The sequence below is a fragment of the Triturus cristatus genome, chromosome 3_1 (genome assembly GCF_964204655.1).
Source record: "Triturus cristatus chromosome 3_1, aTriCri1.1, whole genome shotgun sequence".
NCBI lineage: Eukaryota > Metazoa > Chordata > Amphibia > Caudata > Salamandridae > Triturus > Triturus cristatus.
In genome coordinates this window covers 38,773,278-38,790,071 of record NC_140583.1, presented here as the reverse complement: position 1 = coordinate 38,790,071, position 16,794 = coordinate 38,773,278, and positions in this window count along the sequence as shown.

The window sequence follows — 16,794 nt, the reverse complement described above, 5'->3', positions numbered from 1 at the left end:
CCAGACTTATTAGGGGTGGGTGCAGAGGACTCCCAGCAGTGGACAGAGCCATGGGGGTGGGTGCAGAGGACTCCCAGCAGTGGACAGAGATATGGGGGGGTGTACATCATTATCAGATGACCACAGCTCCATGGGTCAATGTACGTATCCATAACTTAGGACAATGATGATAGTGCCATAACAACACATCACTGACAGCAGTGTCCCACTCCCAGGAGGATGGATGTCATTCCCCCACTGCATGACACACTACATGTGGGTGTGAGGACAAATAACACATGCATAACCACCCCTGGCAGATGCAGCACAATACCCACGCTGAGATCATGCCACAAGACTGTATAGTCATGCCACTGCCTAATAAACTAAGAGAGCCAAAGAGAACACACACTGACACGCACATCCCAGGACTGATAGGAATGTTCAGGTGCTGGCCTAGCCACCAAGATGTTGTCTGTCACGGAAGGAATCGGGTGGAGTTCCCACAGATACAAAGGCCACAATTGTGAGTCAGGTGTTCAAATACCCAGCAGGACAAGTACCATATGTGTACTAGGCTGGGATTACACACATGCATTGTGCGGAAAAGGGACAATGTCTCCATGAAGGCATGGCAAAACACTCTATACACAAGTACAGTGAGTACCAAGGATGGCACAGACTATGCAGCCGGACACATTGCTGAGCAGGCATGGCCAGAGTTGAAGGGATCCATCACCAGCCAAGGATATGTAGACACAGGGCAACACAACAATTGTGCAACTCTCTGCAGGGGAGATGTCAGGTGACACAGAGGAAAGAACACTCCTTGGGACAATGTCTCCAAACACAAAGAGCAGACACAACAAAGAATCTTTGCAGAGACCTTGTGATGGCACGCAGATACCAGGTTCCACCCCATGAGCAGCAGACTACAACACTTCCCTGAAACATAACACATGCCCACAACCCCAACTCCTGTAGCATCAGCATCAACATCAATACCTGAAATGCAAGACTTTACAAACGAAAAAGAAAAGGCTTTATTCGGCAGCAAAATAAGAATGTGTAAACAAGACTATTCACAAAGGCCAATGGCCAGTCCATTACATCAGTCCTTGGGGGGGACACATGGCCATGCGTCTCCCCTAGCTTGCCTGCACATCACAAGACTGTGTCGTCGACTGGGGGGGGGGCATCATGTGGGGAAGGACCAGGCACCGCAAGGATAGGAGGGGGAAGGGTAGGTGTGGTGGGTGCAGGGACGGACGACTCCACCACAGGGGGTGGGGCAGTGCCAAAGGTGGAGACGAGCTCAGCGCTGCACACTTCTGCCAGTTCTTCAAGCATCTCCCCTGCACCCGGAGAAACAACAGGCCCCAAGGAGGGGGGGGGGTCGGAGGGATGGGTTGCAGCGCTACTGGGGGAGGTGGTGGACAGGCTGGGGGACTTAACTCCCCTACCCGTGGAGTGCCTTGACCGTTTCCGCCCAGGTGAACTAGTGGGGCTGAGGCCCAGCCCAGCAAAGTAGGTCTCCTTCTCCGAATCTGGGGCAGGGGAGCCAAGGGGAGTGACATCGGAGGGACTGGGGAGTGAGTCATGTGGACGAGGACTGTGGCTGCGTGCCTGCCTGTGTGCCCCAGACCCAGTGGGTGTACCTGCTTCCCCCTGAGTGTGCGTGTCAGGAGGTGTGCACTTGCCCTTATGTGGTGGTGTGCTGCTACTGTCTGGTGGGGTGCGTGTGTGTGGATGTCTTGGTGTGCCTGGGACAGGCATGGTTGTGGGACTTGTGGATGGGGCAGGGGTAGGGGGGGACGCAGCGCTGTAGGTGATTTGCTACTGCCGTCAGTGTTGAGTCCATGGACCTCAGCAACCTCCGTTGGTCAGACATCGCTGATGACATGCCCTCCATGTACGACACCATCTGTGTCAGCAGTCTGGTGTGGCCATGGAGGACAGTCAGGATCGATGTCTGCCCAACTTGCAACTGCCGCTGAATGTCCACAGACTCGGCAGCGAGGGCAGTAGGGGGGACAGGGGTAGGGGGTGCGGTGCCTGGCACGAAGGAGACATGTGGTCGCCTAGCACGGACAGAAGGGACCCGAGCAAGTGGGAGGGCGGTGATGGGAATGGAGGGGGCAGCAAGAGATGTACTGCTGCTTTCAGTTGTGGGAGCAGCCTCCGCCCCCTCTGGGAGCTCAGCCTTGGACACGTCTGCCTCGTAGTCAGTGTTGGTACTGGGCAGGTCCTCCGCCTCACTCCCCTCGCCCTCCGTGCCACTGGATTCCACCGACTCCTCAGCAGTGGTGGCACCACTGCTCGATCCCTCCTCGACGTCCGTGCCGGTGTCTCCCTCGGTGTCCTCAGATGATGCTGTGGGCAAAGTGAAGAGACAGGAAAAAATCAGTCACCTGTATACATCTGACACATGAGTCCAAACAAAATAGGCAACACTGCATATCAGGAAAGGCATCATGAGTAACATCTAGAATACTCCCCACATATGTAAGCCCTGCACTCCCCAGTTGGTTGACCCACCATGCCACTTGGATAAAAATAAAATTAGGACACAACAGCAAATAACTTGAAATCCCAAGATCATGAGAAGCTAGTGTCTGGGATCAGTTGAGCACAGCGAGACTATGAAGGCATGCCACCTCTTGTCCACTGTGAAACAAACAATATTGTCGCAATGAAGGCCAAATACCACATGCCAATGCAGAAGGTGTCCCCACACTCAGAGACCTGTGAGTACTTTTGACACCTCAAAGCAATGCATTGTGACTCCTGGAGATTCACTACCCTTTACATAATGGACATGTCTAGCATGTGTGAATGTGGCACTCTGTGAACCCAACACACATGTGTCTGTATAGCAGAAGTCACACAAGGAGGTGCACACCAAACTACATGTACACAGTCATTGTCTGAGCTGCCAGACTCATTCAAATCAGCCACTGTTAGGCAGAAATGGCATATCAGAAAGTACATATACATGGCACCAGGGTGGTCTGGATGATTTGACACTCGTAAGTTGGTATCAGCAACAACCAAGGACTAACCCAATTGCTAGCACACTGTGGGAAGATGTATATGTATGAACTCCAAACAAGTTTTGTTCAAACTGTGCCTTACTTTAAAATGTGCCAGCGTGTCCCTGGAAAGTGCAAAGGTGGTGTCTTGTGCACTTCCGTGGGAGACATCTGGCATGCAGGCACATCATTGTCCTTCACAACAACACAACAAGGTCACGCATATGAAACATTGATACATGTTGACAGGTGTAGTGAGTGCCAATGGACATTTTTTCTGAGTAACAACTTGAATCATATCATTTGTCACATGGCTATCTGTCACCTGATCACACAGTTGGCTACACATATGACCTACTGACTGTCATCTGGAGTGGCACATATGTCCACACCCAGGACAATGCATAAGCTAATGGGCCTGCAATTGTGTTGCAAAAAAGCCTAGCTGTACTGTGGGTTCCCCCTCATGGCAAGCCAGAATGTACCCACCGATGTCAGCACACAAAGTCACAACTGTGTAGCATCAGAACCACACACAGGTGGCAAAAATGTACAACCAGGATACATGATTGTCCAAAACTGACACTGGCAATGACGCACGAACATTAAGCACTGGCCAACATCACGGGGGCACTGCACGATGACTGTCTGTACTACGACTCATCACACACAAGTCAGAACTGGCAATGAAACATCAGGCTTGAACATGTATGCCCCTCCTGCACACACCCACCCATATCTGAGTCAATGTGACTGATACCGATCAAGAAGTGACACCTCTTATTCAGGGTTACAATAACTGTGCTTGAAAACTAGCTTCATTAACACAACATCACCTTGTAGGGCTGCCAAAACATATTGGTCAGAAACAAACATCAACAGATTGTTGTGAATAGCCACACAGGCACTGCCCAGTGTGAGTTTGCACAAGCAAACTGGTGTATCCCTGTCCAATGGACAAATGTATCACACATGTGAAAAATACTACCTAGGCCAGGGAACAATGCCACAGAGGCAGAGCCATGATGTACCCACAGTGAATGTGCACAGTGTTGGATGACACACATGAGTAGGAGGGCAGGCTGTGTCAGGGGACTGTAGTGTGCACACTGCTCCATGGTCCTTGAATGAGCTGACTGTCACAGGAGCAACCGTCCCGGCACTAAGCATATGTCCCACTCATGCACATCATGTCTGAGGCCACAACATTGGTAAAACATGCTGCAAGTCTGTTCATTTGAACCCTCACACTCCTATGTTGAGACTCAGCATCAGTGCCAACAATTAAGCACCCCAAAATGACCGAACAGGACAGGGCACAGGCAGACCACCCCCACACATGATGCTGAAAGCAGTGTGCACCTTGATAAACTGGCAGCCTAGATGACCATGTGCAATAGTGATGGCACACAGACCAGGTAACACATGTCAAGGAGGGGAAGGGAGGAAGAACAGCACAGGTTGACTTTGGGGAACTGGATATGCACTGCACATATATAGCCTGGCAGTGAATCCAGGCGACTGAGCAGATCAAAAAGCTGGCGACACACAACAAACACACATGTACCTACCCCCTTCCTGCTGCTGTAACTCCCGTATCCGCCTATCCAGGTCAGGGAAGCCCACCGCCAGGACACGCTGCATCTGGTGGGTCAGGCACCGGCACCCGCCATGCTTGCGAGGCTCCTCCTCCTTCAGCATGACCCGGGCAATCCTCCGGGTCCAGCACCGGATGTCCTGCCATCTCTTCCTCACTTGTGGCAGGCGCCGCCTGCGACTCTCCACCGATTGCACGGCCTTGACGGCATCCTTCCAGATCTTCCCCTTGTGGTAGGGGGATACCTGTGTGTATGACAAAGTGGGACAACATCACTACACCTGCACCATGTCACAGAGACACACATTTGAACATCTTTGATCTGTTGAACAGGGCATAGTATGCTGGCAAGTAATAGCACCTTAGTCATAGGGACTTTTTCCACTGTGGGCGCACCAATGCACAACATGGCATAGTAAGTGCACAGGTGGCATGAGGGGTGCAAAACAATCCCTGATCATGGCACACACTGTGCATCCCAAGCAACAGAAGGCTGATGGACAGCACTGAAAATCAGTCACATGCCCAAGGCCACTGACAAAACCTCAGCAGAGTACACAGACAAACACTGGCACACATCAATCACCTGCCATTGCCAACTGCGGATGCACACCTCACTCTGCACATGTGCCACTTGCCGGGGGGGGGGGTCACAGGTGTGGGGGTAGCTCAGCAAGTCAGACACACAGCATAGCTTACTTCACACTTCAGATGGATTGAGCAGCTGTGTTGCAACACTCCACATGGACACTCACCCACATGACAAGAAACATTCACACACATCAATGTCCAGGGGGCGTACACATCATTTGGACACTCTCACCACTCTCACCACAGCTCCACTCAACTCTCACACACATCTGTGGGTGCAGTCACCTGTCACACCGGGGTGACCACTGAATCACCGCAGGACAATAGAACAAGAATGCCCAAGAGGATTAGGCAGGCGGAAAGTGCCATGCACTATGCAGTGAATGTCACAGTAAGCACAATGCAAGTGAGGAGTGCACACATGAACTACATCAAGCCCTGCATGAGAGACATAAGCCCCCCCCCCTCCCTGGGACCCACTCCAACCAACATTGCATGTCTGTCACACCTGGCCACAATGCCAGAAGTGACAGACACAAGAAAGGTGCACAGGCAAAGGTAGTGGAGTCAGCACTCACCTGCTCCCCTGGTCGACCATACAGCATGGGGTACTGTGGGAGGATCACATCCAGCAGGGCCTGGTTCTCCTCCTGGGTGAAAGGCTGGGCCCTCTCCACAGTCCTTGACATGGTGCCAGAGGGAGACAATACAGCAGCAGTGGTATCGACTGACATGTTGTGCAGGCAAGTGCCCTCTCATGGGTTCTGGCTGCCTTATATCTGCCTTGCTGGCCTATTTCATTTACAGGAGGACAGAGTGATTGGTCAGACTCATTTGCATCCTACGTTTCCTCCAATCCCTTTAGACAGACACCAGTGACAGCCTTTGCATCTTTTGATTTTGCAGCATGATGTCAAGTCATTGAAGTCAACAATCACTTTGCAACATTGTTAAATGTGGCCAACTGATTTTTCCAGACCACATGATGTTCAATTTTGAACGTGAAACTCGGTGTCCATGACAACCTGCATGCATTTAGGCCCAAATACTTGTCCCTCATGTGTCCCCATTGTAATTCTTAACTCCCCAGACAGGTACGGCGCGTTTCACACGTACCCCTAGAGCACCATCACAACAGTGATACGAGCCGTACTCACGCGTGTACGGGCCGTATCACTAGAACCTACGGTACCCCCAACTATAGTGATAGGCACGTACTCACGCGTGTACGGCCAGTACACGTGTGAGTACGTGCCTCTCACTATAGTTGGGGTACCGTAGGTCCTAGTGATACGGGCCGTACTCAAGTGTGTACGGCCCGTACACGCGTGAGTATGGCCCATATCACTAGGACCTACGGTACCCCCAACTATAGTGATAGGCACGTACTCACGCATGTACGGGCCGTACACGCGTGAGTACGGCCCGTATCACTAGGACCTACGTTACCCCCAACTATAGTGATAGGCACGTACTCACGCGTGTACGGCCCGTACACACGTGAGTACGGCCCGTATCACTAGGACCTACGGTACCCCCGACTATAGTGATATGCACGTACTCATGCGTGTATGGGCCGTACACGCGTGAGTACAGTCCGTATCACTAGGACCTACGGTACCCCCAACTATAGTGATGAGCACGTACTCACGCGTGTACAGCCCGTACACGCGTGAGTACAGGCCCTACACATGCTCTCAGAGCGTGTGGACTACCTTTCACAGCTTACACTAGTGATAGGAGGCGCACACGTAAGGAATGGAGGCGTCAGACTCGCACAAGGCTGTACATCAAGTCATTGTCTGTGCAGTCCTTCATGTGCAGGGCCTAGGTGTGTCAGGCAGTGATGTGGCACATGTCTCCTCATGTTGTGGCACAATAGATGTGTGATGAGCTGTTTACACATGTCATGTGTGATGGGGCACTACGTGGCACACTTCCCATTCACACTTTGCACATGTGTGCATGTAGGACACACGTGTCAAGCACTGCATCACTGGTATGGCACAGTCAGCAACACCCGCAACTGTCCCCTGATGCCAGGTACATGGATAATTACACCTAACATGTGACTCCCAGCGTGCCACAATGTGACTATGTCAAGTGTGTTTCATGTGTTCCCATGAGCTTTCCGTTGGTGTTCCGTCAAATCCATCTGCTGTTGCAGCATCCAACATGTGTCTGTGTGCATATGTGCATGACACACATATACGCACACCATGCCACATGTGGACTCACACAGTTGATAGAGGACTTGACCCGCCGGCTTGCACCAGACCTCAAACCACAACACAGGTATCCTACAGCTCTGACCCCCAAGATGAAGGTGATGGCAGCCCTACATTTTTTTGCCACCGGCATGTTTCAATTGACCATAGCTGATGTCGGTGGCATGTCCCAGACAATGTTCAGCCGTGTCCTGCATGATGTTATAGAAGCCATGTTGGTGCACCTGGATGACTTCATCCATTTCCCCACTCGTGAGCAGTTGACAGGTGTCAAGGGTGAGTTCTATGCCCTGGGAGGGATGCCTCATGTAATTGGGCCCATTGATGGGACACATGTGGCTTTGGTACCACCACAGGCACAGGAGGTAGCCTATAGAAACAGGAAACATTACCACTCCATTAATGCCCTTGTGGTGTGTCTTGCTAACATGCTGATTTCCCATGTCTGTGCCCGTTTCTCAGGGTCCGCACACGATGCATACATCATGAGGCGTAGCAGCGTGCTAGAAATGATGCTGCAGCTGCACGGGGAACGAGCATGTCTTGTTGGTGGGTATACTCTGTTGGTCCTGTGTTCAGCGCTATCTTTGTATCTTACGGCATCTCCTGACCCACTTCTTCACATGATGTTTCCATGTAGGTGACTCTGGCTATCCCAACATGCCATGGCTGATGACGCCTCTTCGCAACCCCAGAACAGCCGCAGAACACCGGTACAACGACACCCATGGGCAGACGAGGCGCGTGATTGAGAGGACGTTTGGACTCCTGAAGAGCAGATTCCGGTGCCTCCACAAGACCGGCGGCGCCCTCCCATATGCCCCGGTGAAGGTCTGCAAGATCTTCATTGTGTGCTGCATGCTGCACAACATGGCAGTGGAGAAGGCCGTGCCACTCATCCTTGATCCGGATGAGCAGGATCATCCACCCGTGGAGGATGAAGGGCTCGAGCATGGGGCAAGTGAGGATGAGGATGAGGATGAGGACATCCGGAGTCAGCTTATCCGCAACTTCTTCTCATGATGGTGAGTCCCTGTGTCTGAGTGTGCACGCTTTGCGCCTTGTGTGGCATGTGTTGCAATGTGTGTGTCCAGCTGACTGTGTGCTAAGTGACTTGGAGGTGTGTTCTGATGTGTCATTCAAGTGATGATGTCAGTCCACACATTTTAGCTGGGACACTAAATGTATTAAGGGCATGGTGATAACATCATCCCTGTAGAGTACATGTACATGTCTGCGAATGACTGGCTCTTTGCTGACTTGTTGTGTGTCTGTCCTCCCCAGGTTATTGCGGCTGTCGTCTGCTCATGTCATCATTGCCCTCCTGCTACTCCTCATGAGTATTGCAATGTGTGCTGGATCGGAGTTACATGCACAGACATGGTGAAAAGTCATTTGGGGTACGGAGTGCAGCAGGGCATTTTGTGGGTGGTACGTGTTTGTGATATGTGGGAACTGCTCCTGTGCATGTAGTGTTACCATGCATACATATCGACTCACCATGGGCCACATGACGTGTTGCATGGCTCCCATGAATTGATAGTCACCCTACCTGACAGTCATCTGTCATGGTTTGTGGATTCTGACGAAGGCATCAATGTGTGTATAACGTCCCTGAGGCACATACGGGATGCTAATGGTGGACATAGTGTGGGACATCCCCATAGGAGGCTCAATGGAGAATTGCAGACTCTCCGTGTGCAGCAAGGAGTGTTAGGCTCAACCCCTTCACTTGTGTGCCAGCTCAGTAGGATTTACCACATCTGTGTGTTGAAGGGGGTGTCCAGTGTGGGTCACACATGGTCAGCCAAATGACCTGTGAGTCTGTTCCAATGGATGCATTTGCATTAGTGTGAGGCTGTGTAATAAAGGTGTTGGTCACACTCCAAGGTGCCACATCTCTGTCAATGCAGGTCTCTTGCCACTTTGCATGCGGCATATCTGGCATATTTGTGGGAGATTATGCATAAGAGTCCATGTGTAGTTTAGCAACATGCATGCAGTAGCTCATGGATTAGGCTCCCTATTGGGCATGAAGTACATGGTCGTGTATGTATTTTGGCATGTTGGTCCACACAATGGGCCATCAACAGCTGCTGAGGGTGTTTCTCCGGTGCGCAGGTCGGCCTTCTGTTTCCTGATGCTTATTTGGTGATTGTGCATGCATTGTCTCTGGGTGTGCCATGTCAAAATGGACACTCCTTACTTTCCACACGCGCCTGTTGCAGTTGTCCTTCTGACATCCTAGTCTTTGTGTGTAGATTCTGTCATTTTGCAAGGAGATGCCGCGTGCTGCTGCGGACCCTGCAGCAAGGCCCCACGGAGTATCCAGATTTGGCAACAGACACGCCTCCAAGATTCTCCTCAATTCCTCCCTCCACCCATTTATTTGGCTGTCCTCAGCTTGTCTATGCCACTGTTGCCGCAACGCGGTGCCAAAGGCTGAACCATCAGCACATGCAAGGTGCACATTGCACCACCATCCTGTCCTTGCATAACCCACATCACACTACAGTCTGATGTATCAGCCACACTCCGAGCTATGTCCATCCGCACATCTAACGCCTGCTGTCAGACATACCCTGGGCACACACAGAACACCTTTGCATGCTGAGTGTGCAACTCCAACTGCCTACACTGCGCTGCCCCGCCTTCCAGGCCCTGTCACACCAACCAGGTCACGTCCCTAATACTCCCCACAGGCTCTGTAGCCCAGCAAGGGCATGGGAGTGGGACTCAAGGCTTCAGCATGTAGTATGGTGTCATCGTCTGTGACATGGCACAGGTATCCTCTCTCAGCAGGTCAATCTACAGAGTGTCCAGGACCCCCCTCTCCACCATCACATGCGCACAGCACCTAATCATCAGCTCGTATGCAATTGACAGCCAGGTGCTCCTCACCCTCAACGAAGACACAGACATTGGCAGTCCCATCATTCAAGTATGCGTGATATCCATTGATGAATGGCTGAACACGAGCCACCTGAGGCTGGACTTGGACAGGGCTGAGGTGATCATCTGAGGATTGTCCCCTTCCAGCTGGGTCAAGTGCCTGTGTCCCACCCGCAAGAGCCCTGCACAAGCACCCAGGGGCCAGACACACAAGATGGTGTGCATCATGTTTGGCTCGCTCACATATGCCACGCTAGTCCACAGCATCTGTACCTCATGCTGCAACGCCCTCTGCATTATGCACATGATCCACAGATAGATCCACTCCAAGTACAGACAGACCATCCCCCAGGTCCATGACAACATCCTCTCTCAAATACTGCCCTGCCCTCTACGGAGCAAGTACATCCATACTCCCAGGAAACTGGTCCACTTCCAGGGGGCGTCTGCACACCTCAGCTTCAACACCCAGCGCCCCAGCCACCTCACCATCCACCATAGATAGCTGCAATGGATCCCTGTCTGCTGCAGGATGACCTCCACACTCCCCACCCACACTCAGGAGGCAGTCCACAACCCCGACCCAAAACCAACCTTGTACGTCTGTCATCCTAGATCCCGTTGGGCCATCTCCATGCATCCAACCTTGCCCTGGCCACCGTTCTTCACATCCACCGTACTCCAGCATACAGGACATTGTTCTCCCACCTGGCCACACATACCTGGGACTCCCTCCCCGGGATCCTCCACATGAGCCATGACCTCTACGCCTTGATGATAATCTCCCAAATAGGTCTGTCCGCACAGTTTAGCAAACCCCCCCTCAGCAGCCAGAGGCCATCACAGGTGAGTGTTGTGCTCCATGCCTACATTGAATGATACCTTGTGACCCATGTGTGTCCTGTACCAGACTCGGATCCCAGGGTATGGATGGCTGGAGTTAGTTCAACACTCAGGCATAGTTTGACATTTCCACACACATATGTCGTTGAATAATGCCAAATGACAGCAATATCTCGTGAAGAAAAATAAGATTTTATTGTTGGTGGGGTGAGTCTTTTGGTAGATGTGCTAAGGTGCTCTACTTGGGGAATAGAATCCAAAGTTCACAGGGGGAGATGGTATCCTTGGCATTGGAAGTCATCAGAGTCCAGACCACAGTGTTGGTCATCATTGGTCAGACTGTGACCAGCAAGTCCATGTGGTAGAGAATGTCATTGGATGAGGTGCTGCTGTTGCGCCAGAGGGCCAGGTGCCAGGCCAGGTGACCTGGGAGATGGGGATGGTCCGCTGACTCTCACGGTTTTTTCTGTGGATGACCCACCTTCCGCCGGGGACCCTCAGATGCAGGCCTTGACGATGCTGGGGATGCTCCGTCAGATGAATCCTCCTCCTCCTCCCTCCCTGTGTCTGGTGCTGGTCTACGCCTGGTGGCACAGGGAGGGTTTGCCAGGCTTTGGGCGATCTGACGGAGTGATTGGCTCACGTCCCTGTGCACCGCCAGGAGCTCAGCCAGTCTTGCCTCCATCCGTCCTTGGTGTTGCTGATGACTGGCATGATGCTCGACCTGCAGGTTCTTAATCTCATCGAGGGTCCCCTGCATCTCGGAGAGTCTTGACACGACCTGGTTGATGCCTCTGGTATCACGCCGGTATGAGTCCATGATGTTGCGTATGTGTGACATACCGGTGTCCTGAGCTGGCTGGTCAGGTTCGCGCCTTCGCCTGCCTCCACTCCCACCACCCCTGCCCACTTGAGCCTGGCCTGCCGTTGTGGGCACATCTGGTCTACAGGACCCCTGAGGGATGGCATTTGCAGGGTTGCCTGCCTCCTCCTGGGAGCCCGGAGAACCTTGTCCCTCCTGGTCAGACTGGCTCTGTTGTTCAGTGCGAGCAGGGCTCCTGGGTGTGTCCTGGGATGTGGCAGTAATGGGGGTGGTGGTTGGCACAGATGTACCTGACGCAGGTGCTGCAGGTGCTTGGGCACCAGAGGGTCCAGGTTGGTCGGGGTCATCCACGGAGTGGTGAGAGTCGTCGCTGCCGGTGGGATCGTCTTCACGCGGAGCCTGGGACAGTGATTCTTCCCCCCCAGTGTTGGGGGGAGATCGACGACGTTGCCCTGTGTGTGAGAGAGAGACAATGTCAATGGTGTTTCCTGTCACATCTATGTTTCATACATATTCAAGTTGACACAGTTCCTCCAGGTAGTTGGTTGTCCCTAGCATTCCTCTCAATGTCCACTCGGGTATGGGTATGTTGCGGGGGACAGATTGGGATGTTCTCCTGAGTGTTTGACTTGTAGATTGGTGGCTCTGTTGCTTATTTGGCTCTGGATTGGTGTAGTTGTGTCACATGTCCATTGTGGGAGTGTGTAAATTCGTTGCCTGCCCCGGAGGTGTGTGCTTGTGTTAGGGGGGGGGGGTGTGACCGGGTGTGCTGTTGTGTGTAGTGTGAGTTGTCATTGGGTCTCCCAGGTGATGTGTCTGTCCCCTCATGGTGCATGCTGGCGTGACAGTGAGTGTGAGTTCCTGTGCTAGATACCTGTGCTTGTGGAGTTGGAGTTTGAGTGTACAGTAGTCCCAGGAGGGCCTTGCGCTGCATACAGCAGGGCCCAGTGTCAGCTACCTTGTCAGTAGTTTGCCAGTCCCTGTGCATTGTGCATGGGTATGTACATGTGCCATATGGGCTGAGGGCATTGTTGTCTGCGTCTCATTTCCACAATGTGTTGTGTGGGGCCCACCCTCCCAGCCTAGCAGACATCCAGTCTTGTGTTTGTGGTTGTTGTAGCCTTGGACATGGCCTTGCTTTAATTTGTGAAAGGTGCATGGAGACGTTAGTGGCATGAGCGTGGTTTGTGAGTGTGGTTGTGTGCGGTGAGTGCTTGGGGGAAGATGCGTGCATTTGGTGTATATGTGGTGTGGACCCGATTGCCCCCATGTTACGTAAGTTGTTTGTGTACTCACCAGGCTCTGCGACTCGTTCAACTCCGTGTACTCCCACCGGCGGTAGTAGGGCCATCACCTTCTCCTCCCAGGGATGGTAGTGTACGGGTCTGCGGGACGGCCCACCTCCAGTGATGTTAGTGTGGGCATTTTCTTCATTCATTTTCCTCTTGACCGCCCTGCGCAGATCGTACCACCTGGCTTGGCATTCATGCCTGGTCCTTCGGATGGGCGCAACTGCATTCACCTTATCGACAATCCTCTGCCACATGGCAGATTTTTCAGATCTGCTGGTCTGTCTGACCAATGATCCAAACAGCTGTGGCTCGACTCTGATGACTTAGTTGACAAGGAGGTCCAGCTCCGCCGTAGTGAACTTTGGATTCTTGTCTGTGGGCATGGTGTGGGGTGTGGGTGTGGGTGTGGATGGTTGTGGGTGTGTGGGTGTGTATGTGAGTGTGTGTGTGTGTGATTGTGAAGAGGGGGATGTTTGTGGTGGAGGTTGTGTGAAGGTGTGTGAGTGAAGGTGTAGTGAAGGTATGAGTAATGTGGAGTTGTTTGTGTGTGGGGTCTGGCAGCAGTGGGTCTGTTGCAAAGGCTCATGGGTTGTGTGTGTGGGCCCTTTTTATTGGTCCATTTTTGGGTGTGGCTGTGTTTGAATTTTGGTGGGTGTGTTATAAGAGGTGGTTGTGATTTGGGGCCTCTGTTTGCCTGTTCGGATGTGCCAGGTTAGTCATTGAGATGTATTTTGTCGCGTGGATGTGTTTGGTGGTGTTGTGCGAGTCGAATTGACCCTCCTTGTGCTGTTTTACAGTGTCCTGGTTCTGTATGAGTCTTTTTCGCATAGGTGCGATCCGTACATATGCGATGCTGGGTGAGGGTGCTGGGGTACGGTGTTGGAGTGCGGCGCGTACATGCGGTGGGGGTACGGTGCGTACATGGGCGGCCCTGGGGTATGGTGCGTACATGCGGAGGTACTGCGCATACAGGGGGTGACGGCACGTTCATGGGGGGGTGCGGTGCGTACATGCGGTGGGGGGGCAGGGGGTACGGTGCGTACATGCGGTGGGGGGGCAGGGGGTTTGGTGCGTACATGCGGTGCTGGTGTACAGTCCGTACATGCGGTGCTGGGGTACAGTGCGTACATGCGGTGCTGGGGTACGGTGCGTACATGCGGTGCTGGGGTACGGTGCGTACATGCGGTGGGGGTACGGTGCGTACACGTGCGGCCCTGGGGTATGGCACGTACATGCGGAGGTACGGCGCGTACATGCGGGGGTGATGTGCGTACATGGGGGGACGGCGTGTACAGTTGCGGGGCTGGGGTACAGTGCGGACAGGGTGGTGTACGGTGCTGACAGAATTGGGGGTGGGGGGGCTGTACGGCTCGTACACGGGCATAGGGATCGTACTTGCGCGCTCAGACTTGTGTTTTACGATTTGCACGTACAAATGTCCGGCTAACTCCCGTACACTTTTCCCGACGATATTCGGACGTAAAAAATTTCCGGTGCACTCTCGTAGACTTTTCCCGATGCTATTCATAGATATTTTTCACGTACGGATCGTACTTGGCCGTTTGTACGGTACTTGTACGACTCGTACGTAAAAAAATACAGATACGAGTCGTACGGTAATTTTTTTGTACCGGATCGGAATCGGCACCAAAGTGTTAGACGTAGAAAATCAATAATCAATAATCCCCAAACTGACCTATAGAAACCATAACTCTGCTACCAAGAAATCTGATGCAGCGCGGCTATTAAAAACACTTTTCCCTTATGACATCAACCCAGAAAACCCCTACCTCTACTATAAACCTACATCGGTGGCGCCCATGACACCGAATATACAAATCTACTCCATTTTCTGGATTAATGATAAGTAGACGAGCTGCAGGAAAAACGGGGTACCTTATTAAAATAACCGAATATACACTATACACATTTTATACAATTTATCTTTTAAATTGTTGGTTCTAAACATCAAGGTACTCTGCTATTCGGTCGATGGACTACTAATAGAATCAGTTGATGGTGATTAAGTCCAGCTCAATCACAATTAAACCTTTAACTTGTATTAATCATTTTAATCTAAAAATCACAGACTCAATTTAGAGTTAGCATATGATTTTATCTGAAATTCATAGAATAAAGTAAATAAGTAAAATTGTATTAAGCAAATACATTCAACATCCTCATTAAGCATTTAAGTAAAGATTAAAATAGAAACGGAAAATACTCATTACCCTTGGCCATAGGGCGCTGATGAGAATGGCTCACCAAAACGAAGAATGAACCGCAGATCATAGGATAGATCTCCCAATACTGACTGACTGTCCCTCTAACCTCCTCGGGCGCAGTTCCCTCCGGGGGCAATTCCCGCGACGGTCTCGTTCCTACTCCCCATCAAAGTATGAAGTCCAAAATGACAGAGTCTCGCGCAGTCTCAGGATAGAAAAATTGAGGAATGTTGAACAACATAACATAAGCGCAGGCTCATTTTATACCCTTTTCCTCTAACTTGCTACACTCAAAATTAAAATCTGTATGGGCTGAATTCATTCTAATTGGTCTATTGGAGGGGTGTTGGTCACCTCATCGCCCTCCTTGTTCGAACCGGTTTGCAAACAATAATGCATACAATAGTTCTCATGATCCGCAATGGCGAAAGTAAATTTTAACTTGTTAATGAATTTGTAACAACTCTGATGGTCATCTTCTGTAGCTCAGTTCTCTCATCCGTTCCCATGCATACATGCTGAACTCTTGGCACTACTCTCGTTTCAGGTCAGGCTGGCCTTGACATTTCTCACTACGGGCATAGGCCGCATACACGTGACTAGAGCATCCACTCTGCTCATGGGCGGGGCCAGCTTATTCAGCTTATTGCACACGGCCATCGCTCCTTGTGTTGTTCTACAAATTGATGGGTCTGTCCCTGAATGTGGCTCACCTTTAACCCAACATGTTACGGTAGCCACTTCTGCATCTGCTGCTGGTGTGGCTAAAACGTACAAGGACACTAGGAAAGTACACCAGCACCAAGAGGGAGCAACCTCCACGCACTGGTACATCACAAAGTGACCTGGCTTCTTGGATACATCCAGCATCAAACTCTGACCAAGCGCCCAAATCAGTGAGCAGCATTATTACCTAATCCTGTGGGACCCACACCAAAGTAATTCCCGTACTATCTGACACAGATCAATCTCTTAATAGCAAACAATGATCTTATGTTGGTGACCTACTAGATAAAAAACATAGTCCCCCTTTGGACAGTCTGATTAACTTGGAAACTATCTTCTGATCATGTGGCGGCTGTTAACATGCCCACTTCTGATGGGGGGGGGGCATTCGACTAGCATTGCACCCAAAGATTTTGTTGCTACTTTAAATCATTGTCACCTCGGTGGTCCGCTTACTGCACCTCCATTGAAGAGAAAGATACAGCAAGATGTCTGACTGCCCCCAAATGCTATAGCTTCGCACAACTGCTTTTGTAGTACCCACCTGCACACCTTAGATGGAGGTG